Genomic DNA, 14,271 nt, shown 5'->3' with positions numbered 1-14,271 from the left:
GGCTTGAGCTGTCGGGAGGCATAAGCAATAACTTTTCCATTTTGCATCAGCACACAACCTAAACCCTTCTTGGAAGCATCACTGTAAATGGTAAAATCAGTACCGGTAACTGGTAGGGTTAGAATAGGTGCTGATACTAGACGGCGTTTCAATTCCCCGAAGCTTTTCTCACACTGATCCGACCATTCAAACTTCACCCCTTTGCGAGTGAGTCGAGTCAAGGGTCCAGCAATACTAGAGAAGCCCTCCACAAACCTTCTGTAATAACCGGCTAGTCCAAGGAAGCTGCGAATCTCAGACACATTACTCGGTCTGCTCCAATCAACCACCACTTCAATCTTCTTTGGGTCAACCGTAATTCCTTCCTTAGAGATAACATGCCCCAAAAACATCACCCTGTCCAGCCAAAATTCACATTTTTTTAATTTACCATACAACTGATTTTGCCTCAGAGTCTCCAAAATAATCTTCAAGTGATGCTCATGCTCTGCCTGACTCCTTGAATATATCAGAATATCATCAATAAATACTATCACAAATTTATCCAGAAAAGGCTTAAACACTCTGTTCATCAGGTCCATAAATGCTGCTGGAGCATTAATCAAACCAAAAGGCATCACAAGGAACTCATAGTGTCCATATCTGGTACGGAAAGCAGTCTTGGCTATGTCAGACTCCTTTATCCTCAGCTGATGATATCCATATCGAAGATCAATCTTGGAAAATACCTGAGCACCCTGAAGCTGGTCAAATAAATCATCAATCTGGGGCAGAGGATACCTATTCTTAATAGTCACCTTATTAATTTTCCGGTAATCAATACACAGTCTCATGCTACCATCTTTCTTCCTTACAAATAATACTGGGGCACCCCAAGGAGAGACACTAGGTCGAATGAAACCCAGATCCAATAGCTCCTGTAATTGGTCCTTCAGCTCCTTTAGTTCAGCAGGGGCCATTCTATAAGGAGCTTTAGACAAAGGTGCAATACCAGGGATTAAATCAATAACAAACTCAATATCTCTATCAGGAGGTAAGCCAGGCAGATCATCAAGAAAGACATCAGGGTACTCACTGACTACTGGTATATCCTCAATTCTCTGTTCAGACTGCTCAGAATCTGCAATTGTGGCCATAAAGATGGGAAACTCCTTTCTAAGAGATCTTATGCCCTGCATAGCAGACACTACCTGAGAAGAGACACCCCAGTCATCACCCATAAAACTGTACTCATCAGTATCCGGGATCTGAAAAGTCACCCTCTTCAGAAAACGGTCTATGGTAGCGTGGTATGCAGCCAACCAATCCATACCCAAGATTACATCAAAGTCATGCAGATTCATAACAATCAAATTAGCTCTCAAATCTCTACCCTCAACTAGTACTGGACAGGAAATGCAGATCTGACTAACTGTCATCGTACCCCCAGCTGGAGTACTAATGGATAATTCCCTCTCTAAGGAAGAGTAGTGTAAATCGCACTTATGCACATATGAAGATGAGATAAAAGAATGCGTAGCACCAGAATCAAATAACACATAAGCATAAGTGGAAGATACCAACAGTGTACCTGTCACTACGGTGTTGGATGCCTGAGCATCCTGCTGAGTCAGCGCATAAACTCGTCCCTGGGTACGAGGCCCTCCTCCCCTTTGCTGCTTGGGAACAGCTGACTGAGTAACCTGTACTGGAATGAAGGAAGTCTGTCGTTGAGGAGCTACAAAACTCGGTGGCCTCTGCGCAGATCCAGTACGAGGACAACTGGAAATCCTGTGGCCCGGCTGACCACACCCGAAACAAACTCCAGAAACAGTCTGAGTCTGAGGGCACTCAGCTATCCGGTGGCCCTGCTGACCACACCTGAAACACGCCCCAACACCAGGCTGTGTCTGAAGACACTCAACAGCTCTATGTCCAGTCTGGCCACACCTGAAGCACACTCCTGATATCCTCCTGCGATCCGGTGCAGTCCTCCCATGTGGAACTTGCTGCCCAGCTCCTGGACGGAACTGCATAGGTCGGCGCAGATGCCGCTCACCGTCAGAATCAAAGTCCCTGGTCCTCTTCGATTTTCCTTTCTGAGCATCCTGTGTCTCCTTCCAGATGATCTCCATATTTTTAGCTCTGTCAATTAGATCATCATAATCAGTCGAGTGAACAGCAGCTAAATCCTGACGCAGGCGAGGCCTCAGTCCTTCCTCAAATCTACTCATCCTAGATTTAGGGTCTTGGACAAGAGATGGTGCAAAACGGGACAGCCGATCGAACTCAGCTTCATAGTCCTCCACAGTCATACTCCCCTGAGGGAGGCTCAGAAACTCCCTCTCCAGCTCCCTGATACGACTGGAAGGGAAATACTTGGAGTAGAAGGCCATGCGAAATCCCGGCCAGGTCACAGATCCTGCATCCTGCATCATGGTCCTCTCCACAGACTCCCACCAATGATGAGCCCGGTCCTGAAGCATATAGGCGGCAAATCTAATCTTCTCCTCCTCAATACAACCCATGGCCCTGAAGGCCTTCTCCATCTCATCTATCCAACATTCGGCCTCTTGGGGATCGGTAGTTCCCTTGAAGGCCGGAGGAGCCAACTTCCTGAACTCTGCTATACTCCTCCCCTGATCTGAAGAACTGGCAGAGGGAAATAGCTGTTGTGGTTCCCTTTGCTGCCGAACTAACCCAACAACCTCTCTAATCAGCTCCAACACCTGGGTCGGTCCTCCCATCCTGCTCTCCTGGCCATGATCTGGTCCATCCAATACCGTCTGATCAGTCTCGTCCTCCTGAACTTCCTCAGTCGGATGAGAAGTGGCTGGATCACTCCCGATAGTCTCGATCAGGCGGCGAGGTGTCACACGTGCTCGGCGGTGCGGCATGCTGATACATACACAAATAAAACAACATTAGGGTTAGATTCATCCACCCTAAGATTTTCTACCTCACTCTCATTTCTTCGCATGTGTCTCTATATTTCTAAGTTTTTTTTTCATCAATTATTATTTGCACAAATAACACAACATTAGTGTTAGATCCATCCACCCTAAGATTTTCTACCCCACTCTCATTTCTTCACATGTGTCCCTATATTCCTAAGTTTATTATTATTATTATTATTATTATTATTTATTATTATATATATTATGATTCTGTTTTAATGACCCTAGTGATCTTTAACCTGGCTCTGATACCAATAAATCTGTCACGCCCCGAACCCGGGGCCCGGGACGCGAGCAGACGTCGCGTACCTGCAGGGCGGACCCCGCAGGCACGCAAGGCAGATAAATCAGATCAACCATCAATAACTAATTAAAGATAAATTCCAGTTTTCATATCAAATGTCCATATATATACATAAGTCAAAAGAAAAGTCAATATCTACTAGCTAAATACATCATGATCACTCCATCCCGTAATCCCTATAATCATATGTCATCACCTGCAAAAATATAAATAATAGGAGTGAGCTAACAGCTCAGTAGGCAACATTATGCAATAAAACCATCATATAACATGTCATGATGCATATAAAAAGCAGCTAAAACTCATGAATCCAAAAATCCACAGATAATCCGTAAACCCGATCCGAGACTCAAAAGAACTCAACCGCATGACTACGGCCACATCACCCAGTGGCATGGTTACACCGAAGTGCCAATACAACTCTCCGAAGAGCCACTCCACTGAGCCAATGCACCACTGTGCCGCACCCCTTGGTGCCAATCTCACGCTCCACCGAGCCGCTCCGAAGAGCAAAATGCACCCCTGTGCCGCCACTATTCTATCACCGGTGATCGCGGTGTCGGAACTAGTTCCTCAATACAAGTCGACAGGGCCAACGTATCATCCCATTGGCGGGGCTTAGACTATAGTCACGCAGATTTAAAAATCAATGAATCAACTTTCCACATGGTAAATTTCCAAAATAAAGTCATGATCATACTTCCAATAGTAAAGCACATAACAGTTTATGAAATTAAATATTTAATTCTAATTCTAACACATATTGCCAATAATACATCATAACATCAACATATGCAAGATACATGTTAAAATTCTACTTTAAAGCAATCGGTCACCTACCTGGGCTCGCTTAAAAATCTCTGCCACAGATATCACGAACCCCTGATTAAACATAAACATTAATTATTTAATTAATTAAGAAACATAATTTAAACTAATTCCAACCCCTTAAACTTCTAAGTTCATAGATCCAAGAATAGGCCCCCAAGATCAAACATAGACCAAAACCCAAAAATCAGAATCCTTTAAACCCAAAACCAATTGTGGCCCAACACAGATTAGACCCAATTGAACCAAACCAGATTACAGGTCCAGATCAGATCTCAGGCCCAAAACAACCCAGCCCACAGATCCAATCAGATTCAACTCAAACTCAATCCATCCTACTGATTACTGGTTCAATCAGACCATAACAGATCTCAGATTCAACTCACCTCCGGTCGTCGACGAGTGGATTCCCGGCGGCTCCGGCGGCGACGGTGGCTCCGGCAATCCTCTCAAGAAAAGGGAAAAAGAAGAGGGGAAAGCTTGAATTTTTAGAGGGATGGAGAGGGGCTCCTCTGAGAGTTCCTAAACTCTCTTTAACGCAGAGAGAGAGAGAGAGAGAGAGAGAGAGAGAGAGAGAGAGAGAGAGAGAGAAGAGGGGGGTGCGGGGGTTTCGCTGGCCGTTCGGCCGGCGTGGTTATCATGAGGAGACCACGAAGAACAGACTGAAGTCGGCATCCATTGCCGACTTCAGTTCATTGGGCCCAAGGACGGGCCCAAATTCAGATCTTTACAACATACGCGGCTGGGAATGCGGATGCTTGTAATGGAATCTAAAACATGGGTGGAGCATACTCTGGTCAGGAAATTTGCTGGGTTTGTAGGGACTTTAAGGTGCCAGCCGACCATCACTGTGCTCTCATGCATATATTCAAACGTACAAAAGACGGGTTGCCCAGATGAGTTATTTGTTGCTTTCGGTAGAAGGAATTTTGACAAAATAGAAACACATAAACAATAACTGTTTATTAAGAAATCACAATTATTATCTTTCCCAGTTCCTGATCTAATCATTTTGCTTGACTGCAGCCCCACTTGCGAACATATTTGGGATCATCAAATTTTTGTAATAAAATTGTGATCATGTAGTACAGGTGGCGATCATCATATGTGATAAATTGCACTTTTAACATGTGGGCATAGTTGCAAGGGATCCTGAGATGTGGGTTTGAGGCATGTTGAACATGCTAGGAGGTCGGTGCTGCCTCGACAGAGAGCAAGGCCATAGACCCAGTCCAGGATTTCACCTAGGTTTTATTGAGGGATTAGGAGGAGAGCAAAGGATCGAGGTTAACTTGGAAGTTCTGTTGGTGGTCTAGCAGTTTATGCCTTGGCATCTGCAATAGAAAAGTTCTGCAATGATCACAAGCCCATAAACCGTGGTAATGATGGAAGACAGCATAAAGTAGTTGAAAGAACTTTCAAAGAAAGAAGCATTAGCAACATTGCCTTTGAACCCATCAAGTCATGAATATTAGATTTTAAATGTTGCTAGAACTGCAATTCTTTGCTTTGACTGATGATTTCTATATCTTACAGGGCACAACCAATGATGTGACAGCCTTTCTAATCCTTGGAAGAAGTCAGATAAAAGACTCAGCGACTCCGATATTTTAAGAGTGGGTCAAAAATTTAATACAGTGATGGTGATTAACAGGGGAGGGGAGGCACCCATTTTTGTTATTTGGAAAATTCAGGCAGTGCGACTACCAATATACTGATGACTAGAGCAGAAGACCTCTTAATTAGTATTGGAATAATAACATAAACGGTTAGCCCTTATATTCACATTTGCTGAAACTTGATTACCAGTCTGAGGATGCACAGCCATTACAGTAATGTTGATGAAACAATATTTCATCTTATTTACTTCAGGAGGTTGCTTTATCTGCTGCATCTCATCTGATAATATATGTTGTGCACTTCTAGATTAGCCATGCTTATATGACAATGTTGAGATAGAATAAATACCCTCATTACCAGTGGAACTGGAATGAGTGCATTGGATGACCATTCAATTGGGGAAGAAGCTGGTGAATTCACGTCTACACGTAGCCACTAGCTTTCGATTGGTGCAAATATGCATATTGGGTAATTGCACTTGTTTTAGGAGGTTGAGTGATGTAAACATAGACTAAGACTTGGTCATGGGAAATTTCTACCGAGGGTTACTTCCTGGCTTCAGAAATTCCCCAGAAACTCGATTGGGTACTCACTTCCTAAGTATTTCCTTCAATTTTTTTTAAAATTTATCTCCTTGTATCCATTGCTGCATCTGCTCCCAGTTTTGGCAACTAAGGTTTAAAGCATGACATACCTAGAGACATGGTGTCGAAGGATGAGCTTCTCATAATGGAATCATCGGAATACAGAACAAAACCATAAACTTCTTGCAAAAATAATGTGCTTGCTTTCTGGTACACCTTACAGATTACTCCTTTGACTTCATAACTTGATTGTTGACTAGGCCAATATGACTGAATTGAATATGATGTTTATAATTTTTTCCATTAGATTACAGTTTCTTAAATTTATTAACTTTCAGGATGTTTATCATGTGGTAGTAAAATTTGTCTTGGTACCTTTATTTTTTGGCGCTAACAAGGTGACAAAATACTACTTATGAGGGATTGTTAGTTCTTCAAAAATAGAGTGATCAGAGTTTCTTAAGTCCTCTTATCATGCCTAGTGATTAGTAATAATACCAGTTCTATCAGGACAAAAGACATTTTTCTCTGGTCTCTTTCCTCGGCTCTTAGGTTGCTGTAGTTCATACTTCTAATTGCCCAACCTAATTAGAGCAAAGATCATCTTTGCTTTTATGCACTTCCTTCTCTTGTCTATTTGGATTTGCAATTGTGTATCCACTACCATTCTTTGGTAATTTTGCTTGAGGTTAGGTTTATGTCCTCATTCTCTATACATCATTTTCTTGAACTTTGATTAAATTCTGGAAGATAAGTAAACATGGTAATAAAGGAAATCAAGTAATAGATTGTCTTGTAAGAGAATGGGCAGACATGAGGCACACACACTAAATTTCCAGTGTTTCCGAGGGTCTGATAAAAAATGCAGGTGTTACATCCATGATGAAAAATCTTTATAATTTTGAAGAAAGACCATAATTGTTCAAGATATTCATCAACCTTCTTCTACTTACCTTCATACATTTATTTAGGTTCAATTTCTGTAATCGACACCTCATTTGATGACACTGGTATTAACTTGCTTGAAGATTTGTCATGCGTACCTCCAGATAAATCAACTCATTTGAATAAGCATATGAATCAATGCCACTCTTTCCGGTGCAAAATGCTGGTATAGAAGGAGTCGAGAGAGACACAGAGATACTGCTGAGCATCACAACAACTTGTAACATGTTGGGTCTATTAGATGAATTTTTCTAGACACACAATAGGCCAATCTGAGCACATCTTAATGCTTCACCTCTTGGGCAATGATTGCCTAAAGATGGGTCCAATATCTCCAAAATTGTTCCTTTGACCCACTGCTCCCAGAGCTGCATGAAATGAATTTATTCAGTCATTTAGGACAGAACAACAGTTGTTTTTATACAATTGAAAACTCTCATAGGTCACTGTATCTTCAACATATTTAGAATTAGAACAATCACTATTTTTTCTGCCTGTAACGATCTCTAAAATTAGAACACCAAAGCTGTATACATCTAACTTGATAGAAAACTGCCCATGCAGGACATACTCCGGTGCCATATACCCACTGTAATAAAATGAGTATATTATTTAAAATACTCTTTAATCAACCATCACTGGAATGCATGGGTAATTCTTTCAGATAGAGAATGCTTAGGTTATTCAAGATTTCTACTTACAATGTTCCAACAACTTGGTTCGTGGTGCACTGACTTTGGTCTCCACCAAAAAGCCTAGCCAAACCAAAGTCTAAAATCTTTGGGTTCAAATCTGCATCTAATAAGATATTGCTGGCTTTTAAATCCCGATGTATAATTTTTAATTGAGATTCTTCGTGCAGGTACTGTAGGCCTCGAGCAATCCCGCCAATGATCTTGTTCCTTTTCTCCCAGTTTAGCTGTTCACGCTTCTCAGGATCTATGTCATACAAACTTGATAATCAATTAAGGATGATCAATTAAGGCAATACATATTAGAGTAAGTCCAAAGAGGGCTTGAACATAAGATGGTCAGACATTTGTTTCTTCTGCACTAACAAAAGGGTTACACTAGAAACACAACTTGATTTAGTTGGAAGAGGAGAGCCTAGATTTAAACAAACATCAATGTTGGAGGTTCAGTATTAAGTTATAGTTCAACCATATTATGGCCGCTGCATACGTTTCTAAAGATAGTCAGTTTTGAGTGGATGAAGAAATTATACCAAAAAGAATGGTGTCCAGGCTACTGTTAGGCACATATTCATAAACAAGCAACTTCTCTTGTTCTTCCAAGCAAACACCAATAAGCCTTACAAGACTCATGTGCTGAAGTTTTGCAACTAAAACTAGCTCATTTCTCAGCCCTCTGAATCCTTGTAATGAACTAGCTGATAATCTCTTCACTGCTATTTCTCGTCCATCAGGTAGTTGTCCCTATACAGAATTATGAGGTTAGCAGGAATTATATAGAACTAGAAGAAATTAAAGATAAATATAGAACTGAATTGGATCAAGAAAATTACGTATGATAAAGTTTTATATTGGAGTACAATTCTATTAAGATTAGATATAGAGAAGTTGAAGCAATAGACTACCATGATACCTTGTAAACTGCACCAAAGCCACCTTCTCCAAGTTTGTTCTCTTCAGAGAAGTTAGCTGTTGCAATTCGTAGTGTAGATATATCAACTAATAGGGACTCAACACTTGCAATTTCCTCCGGGCTACACCCATCTACTGAAAGTGCACGGAATTTTGAAACTATTGTCAAAAATTTCTTTTGAATCTTGCAAATAATGATAACAAGATGAGATAATTGGAGAAGGAAAAAAATTAGAAAAATGATGTTGCTTAATTAAACCAAGTCAACTCTAAATCAAGACCAATATTGTAACAACCCAGGACCTCACTCAAAATGGCTAGCCGAAAGTTATTATTTGGATTCCTTGATCATGTATAAGTACCCAAGATCTACCCAGCGAATAACCGATATGGGACTAAACACACGTCCGCATGGGTCCTCACATACTCCCCCCGTTCAAGCCCTGACGTCCTCGTCAGGCTAAGGGTTCAAATCCATTCGAATCTAATCACAAACACCACGATCAGCCCGTGGTCAGCTCCAATAGATCTGTGCTGCAGTGTCCCCTAGTCCACATAGGTTATGGGCCGGGTCGGCTCTGATACCATTTGTAACAACCCAGGACCTCACTCAAAATGGCTAGCCGGAAGTTATTATTTGGGTTCCTTGATCTTGTATAAGTACCCAAGATCTACCCAACGAATAACCGATGTGGGACTAAATACACGCCCGCACAAGGCCTCACAATTATATAGGTCTGTTGCCTCTGAAGGCGGCGATTTGTGGACTGCTGGACCTAGTTTTTACAGGCTTATTAAAGGCCATTGAACAAATAATCAAATAATCAAGCAATGCGCACTTTTTATTGTTTACAGTACATCTTTTTGGTCATAACTTCTATAGCAATGCACACTTTTTTTTTTAATATGCCAAAAAAAAATAATCAAGCAATGCGCACTGTTTATTGTTTAACAGTACACCTTTCTGGTCATAACTTCTATAGTAACTTCACCTTAGATTTCATCCCTTTTTTCCTGTTGGTAGAACTTGCTCAAGCTCTCCAACAAAAATGTAAAGAAAAGAGCTGGATATTTTGTGAAACAATAGATTGATCATTTGTGCCACATTCCACTTGAAAGTTTGTTTGATATCTAGTCATTATAAATTATCATCATTTCATTTCATTTCTCTTTTTGGATATACTTGGTAACTTGAACTAGATCTATAATCCATTATGACCCGACATATTGGTCCTCAGAAATTCTTATTTATCTAAAGTCCACACTTGGTCCATTTGATGGAGAGAAAATTAAAAGGTGTATCAAATAGCTGGTCTCTTTATTGGCTGGACTACAACTTTTAGTCTATATTGACCGGAACTTTAACATCTGTTCTAAGTTTTAAAGTTTCTTTAATTTCCAACCTCTTACGGCGCTACATAGTTTTTAAGTCTTCGAGTCTTTAAGTCGTTTTGTCGAGACTTCCCATTTTTTCCACGGAATCACCGTCAATTCAAGGACTCTGCTCCAAGAGCTTATAAACCTCCATACGGAAGTAGCAAGATCACCTACAGTTCTCCTCATCCTTTTACTATAGTATCCCAAACGCCAGACCCCATGCCTTCCTATCTCCTCCCTAATCTTCCCCAGCTTCTCTTTCTTTCATTCCTCTTCACCACCCTTCGCACCGCCACTTCAGCCACCAGCAACCGCTGGTACTGGTTCAATTGCTCCATCACATCCAACTTCACCACCCACAGCACCTATAAATCAGACTTCCAACTCCTCCTCTCTTCCCTTTCCTCCGCCGCCATCCCCACCGGCTTCTCCACCCAGTCCAACGGCCGACCCCCGAACCAAGTCTTCGGCTCTGCTCTCTGCCGCGGCGATATCTCTCAAGACGAATGCCAGTGCTGCCTCTCCACCGCCGTCCAAGACATCCCCCAGCTCTGCCCGTTGAGTCGAAGAGGAGCCATTTGGTACCCAAATTGCTTTCTCCGCTACTCTAGCAACAACTTCACCTCTTCCAAAGACAACGCGACTTCAACATTAAGACGATTCTCCTACGAGACGCAGAATGCCTCGGAGCCGATCGACCTTCGCCGCACTGTTGGGAAACCTGATGACTAACTTGACAGAGCGGGCGGCATACAGGTCGGCGCGGCTGTTTGCCACAGGAGAGGTCAATACGACGAGCTCCGAAAGGCTGTACGGACTTGTGCAGTGCACGAGGGATCAGTCGGACGATGACTGCCACCAGTGCCTGCAGCGGTCGGTGAACGTCATGTCGACTCCCTTCCCACGGAGCATTGCAGCGGCGACGATGGCTTACAACTGCTTCATGCGGCACGCGATGTACTCTTTCTATAATCAATCTGTCGGGGCTGCACCACCACCTCCGCCAGCACCGGAGGTGGATCCCGGCGCTCCGCCGCCTAGAGGAAAGGACTCAGGTAATGCCGAAGCTCGCTTTCTTTCTTCCCAGTTAGCCTGCATTCATAGCCAGCCCATGAACTCATGAATAATCCGGGCTGGACTCAACATAAAGCTTGATGGGCCAAAAACAAACAAAGTCCGAAGGAATCCAAGACGAACTCAGAAATATTATGGTTAAGCCAAGCTCCAAAACGAATGACATAACAATATGCCTTTCTTATGCGATCCGTGGGCTGTTATATTTCTAACGAGATGAGCTTAATTAAAATATTAGCATTTGGATCAGGGAAAAAGAACGTAGCCTTGGTCATCCCGTTGGTTGGCGCGTTGGTGGTCCTCTCAGCCATTTTCATCTGTTCATGGAGGAGGAGAACATTTTTAAAAGTATCCCGTAAGTATTGCATACGTCAAGTTTAATTTGTACGGCTTCAAAACAGGACGCAAGCACTTTTTCTTTCGTTAAAAAGCTCTCATGCTGTTCCATGGCTACCGGATTTTATTGAAGGTGAGGAAAATAAAGACATTGGAGCTCTGTATTTCGATTTGGGCACACTTAGAGACGCTACTGATGACTTCTGCGAGACAAACAAACTCGGAGAAGGTGGATTTGGTCCAGTTTATAAGGTACAATTAACATAAGACTTTAAGTCTGGAACCCACTCTATTTCTAATTTATATCGGGAACATAGCTTAATTCCATTCAATTTAAATACAACACACACTCTTTCCTGTTTTCTGCTGTATTCGCAACAGGGAGAACTATCAGATGGCCAGGAAATAGCTGTGAAAAGACTTTCCAGAAGTTCACAGCAAGGACTTCCGGAGTTAAGAAATGAGATTGCTTTTGTTGCTAAGCTTGAACACAGAAATCTCGTGAGGCTGTTAGGTTGTTGTCTGGAAGAAAAAGAGAAGCTACTCGTCTACGAGTTTCTCCCAAATACAAGCCTCGACAAATTTCTATTCGGTATTTTTGACATACACTTTTTCATCCTATATGAATCTTACATTTTCTTTTTTAACAAAGTGAAACTGCCACCATGTTCCTCGTTTCTTTTTTTTAATATATATATATATATATATATATATATATATATATATATATATATATATATATATATATATATATATATATATATATAGAGAGAGAGAGAGAGAGAGAGAGAGAGAGAGAGAGAGATCATCCAGATCATCTACTATGTCATTGCCCTATTCATGAGTCCTATTGAATCAATCACCAACTTTCATGTCAGACTGGTGAACTGAGCGGTAAATGGATGGTTGGTAAGTAGCAGTAGTCTCTATTTTAGTAGACTGTATGGGACAAGTCATATAGAATTTTGAGCTGGGCAAAGACAAGTTCAGATTTTTTTTTTCCAAAGCATATAATAATGTCATAATGATCAAATTAGAGATCCCATCAAACGTGGACTTCTATACTAGGGAAAGCGCTATAAAATTATTGAAGGAATTGCAAGAGGGCTTCTTTATCTTCACCAAGATTCTCGCCTCAAGATTATTCATCGGGATCTAAAAGCAAGTAACATCTTGTTAGATTAACATATGAATCCTAAGATTTCAGACTTTGGTCTTGCAAAGCTCTCCGAGTCTGAGAGAGAACATGGAAGCACTAGTAAAATTGCTGGTACAAAGTATGCTAAAAGCCTCATTAACTTCCTTATCCTAATCAAAATTTTGATCATTGTGTAATATCTAGCAAACGTTATTAGTCTTTGCTATTATGATAATCTATTGAACTAATAGAATTTTCCTTCATATCTATTTTTCCCTTAATTTGATTTATGGCACTTAACACTGTTGTTGGTTTAACAAATGACAATTGCTTGATGGTGTGCAGTGGATACATGGCACCCGAGTATGCAATGCAAGGGTACTTTTCAAATAAATCAGATGTATTTAGCTTTGGAGTTTTAGTTCTAGAAATTGCGACCGGTCGAAGGATCAGTGACTTCCATGGATCAGGGGATTCTACAACTCTCCTAAGCTTTGTATGGACTGCCTCTTAATGAATCTTAGTCATTACCAAGACATGAAGCAAAAGATAGGGATTATAAATTGCATTCCGTAATCTCTCCAAGCTTATTCTTTTATTATGGCTAATCTTTTTGATTGTTTCTTAAACAGGCATGGGAGCACTGGAGCAAAGGAAAGGCGTTGGAAATAACTGTACCATAGACGAGAAGCTCTGACATGCATTCACATAGGATTACTCTGTACTCAGGAAGATATGAGGAAAAGACCTTGCATGGCATCGGTGGTTCTCATGCTGAGCAATCATTCCGTGACTCTTCCAACGCCTTCAACGCCTGCATACTTTGTTCGAGGTAGAACAACCATTGAGTCAGACGAGGCTTTGGGAACTACCAATTCCACTCCATTTGACTCGTTAACTATATGCAACATGTCAATTACCGACATGGAGCCCCGTTAAGAAACTCCATGGATATTTGGATATTTGATCATTGATGAGAACAAGGACAATGGAATAAAAAGCTTACAGGAATATATATATATATATATATATATATATATATATATTGCTCCTGTTGAGTATCTTGTTTTCCCTTATTATCAATATTTGGCTGTGCCCTTTTTTCTTTTTACATTGTTGTCTTCTCCTTTTTCTTTTTTTTTCTTGTTTCTCCCTTTCTTCCTGGAAGACGAATGATTGGGCCTCGGAAACACCTTCTCTTAGGCCATCAATATTAGTGGCTCATATATATTACTTTTCACTGGTCTAACGCAATGGCTCATATTGAGTTTATGTTGATCATCTTTTTGGCTTAGTCCAAACCTAGCTTAGTTAGAAAGTGAGCTGAGCTCCAACAAAATTTGGAGCTTGGCTTATAAATGAGTCAAATTTGGACATGCGTTATTTACAAAAACAATAGGGAAACTTAACTCATTTCAACAAAAGCAGGGCTTAGAGCATATGCAAGCCGATCTTGAATAGCTAAAGTTAGGCTCAGATCCAACTCGAGGCAAGTTTAAACAGCTTTATCTTTCTTATCATCCAT

At 41.2% G+C, this 14,271-nt stretch overlaps 2 pseudogenes across 2 annotated transcripts; one reads left to right on the top strand and one right to left on the bottom strand.

The window, feature by feature from the left end:
- Positions 1 to 6,898: 6,898 nt before the first annotated feature.
- On the bottom strand, positions 6,899 to 9,626 carry LOC103696543 (cysteine-rich receptor-like protein kinase 6; annotated as a pseudogene). The gene is made up of 6 exons (XR_015988134.2): positions 9,566 to 9,626; positions 8,823 to 8,956; positions 8,443 to 8,653; positions 7,919 to 8,156; positions 7,665 to 7,806; positions 6,899 to 7,585 (listed from the first exon to the last, which is right to left on the bottom strand). The product of XR_015988134.2 is annotated as a cysteine-rich receptor-like protein kinase 6 (transcript).
- Positions 9,627 to 10,307: 681 nt separating this feature from the next.
- LOC120110569 (cysteine-rich receptor-like protein kinase 10) lies at positions 10,308 to 13,598 on the top strand (annotated as a pseudogene). The gene is made up of 6 exons (XR_016413302.1): positions 10,308 to 11,253; positions 11,523 to 11,627; positions 11,742 to 11,860; positions 11,990 to 12,200; positions 13,092 to 13,242; positions 13,379 to 13,598. The product of XR_016413302.1 is annotated as a cysteine-rich receptor-like protein kinase 10 (transcript).
- The last annotated feature ends 673 nt before the right edge of the window (positions 13,599 to 14,271 follow it).

The sequence above is a fragment of the Phoenix dactylifera genome, chromosome 1 (assembly GCF_051530095.1).
Source record: "Phoenix dactylifera cultivar Ajwa chromosome 1, Ajwa_hap1_PhDact_Kaust_v1.1, whole genome shotgun sequence".
NCBI classification, from domain to species: domain Eukaryota; kingdom Viridiplantae; phylum Streptophyta; class Magnoliopsida; order Arecales; family Arecaceae; genus Phoenix; species Phoenix dactylifera.
This window is presented reverse-complemented; position numbering and strand designations above follow the sequence as displayed.